This window comes from Saimiri boliviensis, chromosome 21, assembly GCF_048565385.1.
Source record: "Saimiri boliviensis isolate mSaiBol1 chromosome 21, mSaiBol1.pri, whole genome shotgun sequence".
Classification (NCBI taxonomy): Eukaryota; Metazoa; Chordata; class Mammalia; order Primates; family Cebidae; genus Saimiri; species Saimiri boliviensis.
This window is the reverse complement of record NC_133469.1, coordinates 2,733,243-2,737,162: the sequence shown is the minus strand read 5'-3', so window position 1 is coordinate 2,737,162 and position 3,920 is coordinate 2,733,243.

Sequence of the window (3,920 nt, the reverse complement as noted above, 5' to 3'; positions counted from 1 at the left end):
TTGCGTCGAGCGTGTGTGCTGGGGGCGGGGGCAGAGGGGGCCACTGCGGTGGTGCCCTTGGCACTTGGGAAGGCATGAGTGTGGGCCCCATTGACACCCCATTCCCTGGGGTTGACAGCAGAGGGAAACAGGCCCGTGTTGGGCTTTGATGAAGCAGAATTCAGACTTGCCAAGGGCTCACTTCTCCCCATTATTTCACTCAAAATCAGACTTTCCAGTGCGTCGGTTACCCCCCATTTCCTCCTTCATCTCTGATCACTTCTATAAATGGGGGTGGAGGAGAAAGGAGAAAAGCATGGGGAGAGGTGGGTGCACCTTGGGTCCAGGTGTGGGCAACTTCCCGTCAGTCTGCCTGGGAGCCCGTGTCCGGCACTGCGCACTGTGGTGCCCGAGGCCGGCCTGCCAACCGCGCTTCCCCACTGGGAATTCCAGAGTCTGTCTTTCTGATTTCTTGTGGAAAGTTCAGGGCATTGCTTTCCTTGAGAAAGCTTGAGCCTTCCCAAACTCGTGTTTACTGTCAGATGAACTGCTACCTCCAGGTCTCAGGCGAAATCCTAGACGTTATTTAGGCACCTAGAATTAACACAGACCCTGAGCTAATTAATCAAGTGTCTGGTCTGCTGTGTCCTAGAGGGCTGCCCTCTTGTCACGTATTAACCACGTCATCAAGCAGCCAGGACGTAGTCAGTGCGCCGGGAGCCACGCCCACTCATCCCTGCGTGGTTGATGTTGCACCTCGCTTTATGGAGTCGGTCATTCCACTGCACCTGCTCTGTGCCAGGCGCTGTGCCAGGCCCTGAGGATGCGGCAGTGGGCAGAGAAAGTCCTGCCTCCGTGGACTTTGTATTCCATTGGGGAAAAGAGGCGACGGAACCCGAGATGAGTTCAGGCTCAAGCGTGCTGTAAGGGGACAGGGAACACACCCGTGGAAGAATGGGGGCGGGGTGGCCTCTGAGGAGATGGTGCTGAGCAGCAGGGGGCCCGGCTGCAGCTGGGTGGGCAGTGTGCTGGCAGGCGCTTGGTTTTGGAGGGGTAGCCATGAGCCAGCTGGAGGGCGTCACACACGGGTCATGAGATTTCAGGCTTTTGTACTAAGATAGGAAGGCTTGGGAGGGCTTACTCAGAAGAACACCTGCTTTGCCTTTTTAGAAGCTCTCCTGGCTGCTGTGTGGGTAGACCTCAGGGGCGTGAGCGGGGGGACCTGTGTCCCGGCTGAGAGTCACCCCATCTGCAAAGTGGGGCAGGGACTGTCTGAGAGCATCTCCAAGGTTCCCTAGGGGTCTGTGGTCTCAGGTCTTCGTGTGCTGGCTTCTGAGCGTGGTTCCTGCTGTGCTCACCTGGAGCTAAGCGAGGGAGAACAAGCCAAGGCCAAAGGCGCCCTGAGAACGGCGAGGTGGCCAGGGTCAGGAGGAGGGGGCCGTCGGGCTGGCTCAGTGGCACGGGGGTGTGGGATCTGAGCCGCGTCCTGAGGGTGAGGAACACCCGGACAGGCAGAGAATGGGCGAGAGTCCTGGGCAGCCCTCAGCCTGGTCCCTTCACACAGCAATCCACCACAGCACTCCCGAATGTCAGAGCCCTCCAAGTGTAAGCCAGTGATTGCCTGGCGTTTTGATTTCACAGACCAATTAAGATTCCAAAAAGTATTTTGGGACCAACACAGCATTGCCATATGTGTGTGTGTGTGTGTGTGTGTGTATGTATATATGCTTTTTGCCAAGCAAGACCCTGAACTCTCAAACAGTAGCCTTCAACTGCGGCCCCCGCCTGGGCTGGGCACGCCTTGCCCTCCTCCCGACTTGGCTCTGACACCAAGTCCTTTGGATCAGCACACATTCCACGGCTCTCTGACCTGAAGCAGGTAAGTCACTTCCTGCGGTCCAGAGTCACGATTTACACAGTGGCGACCGTCATTGTCCTGTTCATGTCAGAGGATGGTTCTAACAACAGTGATACTCCTTTGTGAGCATGAATGAAATGAGTCTATGTCGGTCCTGCCCCCTTGCCTGCCCACCAGGGCCCAGGGTGGCCAAGCTGCATTTGTCAGCGGGTGGTGGGGAGGTGTGTGAACACTGCTAGGTGGGCATCCATGATGTCCCCAGCACTGCGGAGAGACCCCCTCAGGTACAGGCACCGCCATGCAAGGCCCTGTCCTGGGAGATCTCAGTGGAGATCTGTTTTCACCCGCCCTCTAGGCCGTGGGCATTGCTGTTTGTGGTGGAAGGAGGGAGCCTCGGGCGTCCGGCAGCTCTGCCTGGCTGACTCCGTTCTCCTGGAGTTTGGCTCCGTTCCTGGCCATTGACACCCCCTTCTACTCTACTGTACAATGTGCATTTTAAGATGGAGAGGGCCCCTGGGTCAGGTGGCCCAGCATTACCCAGCTGAGGAACAGCCTCTGTGACACCCCTGGCAAGGGACATCCTGTCCCTGGTAACCTCACCAGCTTCTGGGACAGCCCCTCCACTCTGAGCCACCCTCGGCAGCTGCCGCCCCGGCCAGGGCCCTCAGAACGATCACCTCCCTCACCTGAGCTGCCCAGCCCTGCCGCCTCTGCCGGGCGAGCGTGCCCCCCGTGCTTTCCCCGCCGCCCCACCTCAGTGTCGTGTGGCTGCCTCCCTCGGAGACAGGGACGTCCAGAGAGTAGGGACTGTACCGTCAGGCTTTTCCTACTGTTCCTGCTTGGCCCACGGAGGCTGCATCTTCCCAGACAAGACCCAGGCTGGGCTCCTGTCTCCTCACCCTGGCCCCCCGCTTCCTGCCATTGCCCCCATTTCCATAGTGACGTTTCCTTACGGCCAGTGCTCAGGCCCCAGTCCTTCCTCCAAGTGCAGCCTGGCTCATGCTCTTCCCCACGGTCTGCAACATCCTTTCCGAGGTTGCTGGCTTTCCAAGTCGAGGCGCAGCTGTTTCTGGTGCCCTTCCTTCAACCCTTCTTTCTCTGTCCCAAGCCCAAAAATGTGATTCCCATAGAGCTGCTGGGACCTTCCTTGGCACCCCCGTCTCTCCCTCTCTTCCTGCATCTCGGGCATTTAGGAGCACCTGCCCGGCGGGCCCTGTGCTTCGTCCTGGTGACCTGGCCTTGGGATTCTGCCCCTAATTGAGTCCCTCCGTCCCGTTCCCGTGGGGCTCCACTCCGGCGACTGTGGAAGGAGGCCCGGTGGGAAGCGGAGGAGCCGGGCCCCGCAGTCCCGGCTTGTCCCTGGTTGGCTTCGTGACCTGCCTTCTCTCAGCCTGCGCTGTCTCTGTCCTGTGGCCTCCAGGTTTCTCCAGTCGATGGCTAAATGGGATTTCCTGGCATCCCTCGCGGCGCGCTGCTTTGCCCATTTAGACACACACCGCCATAACACACAGGCAAACGAAAGGGGCGGGGTGGACAGCAGCACCGCAGACATTCGAGGCGGGTGGCTTCAGGGAGGAGTATGTACGAGCCGAGGCTGCAAACGGGGCGGGAGCCGGGGCGGGCACACACCAGGAGGGGAGAGGCAACGCCCAAATGAGGACAGAACCCTTCCCTGCCGCTCGGGCGTCGGCTCCGGTGCCACTGTGCCCCTATCTGTGGGACTGCAGGGAGGTGCCACTGTGCCCCTATCTGTGGGATTGCAGGGAGGTGCCACTGTGCCCCTATCTGTGGGACTGCAGGGAGGTGCCACTGTGCCCCTATCTGTGGGACCGCAGGGAGGTGCCACTGTGCCCCTATCTGTGGGACTGCAGGGAGGGCCCCTTTCCTCTCATAATGAAGAGGTCACAGACCAGGTGTCTTAAAATTCCACCCAGCAGGAGCACGCTGTGCGTCCATCGACTCAGCGCCACAGAGGAGCTGATGGGTGTGGGAGATGCCGACTTTTCAGCTGATGGCAGGCTGGGCCGGCAGGAGCAGAGAGAGCCCAAGGCAGAAGCACCTGCCACGCAGCGTGGGCCGCGGG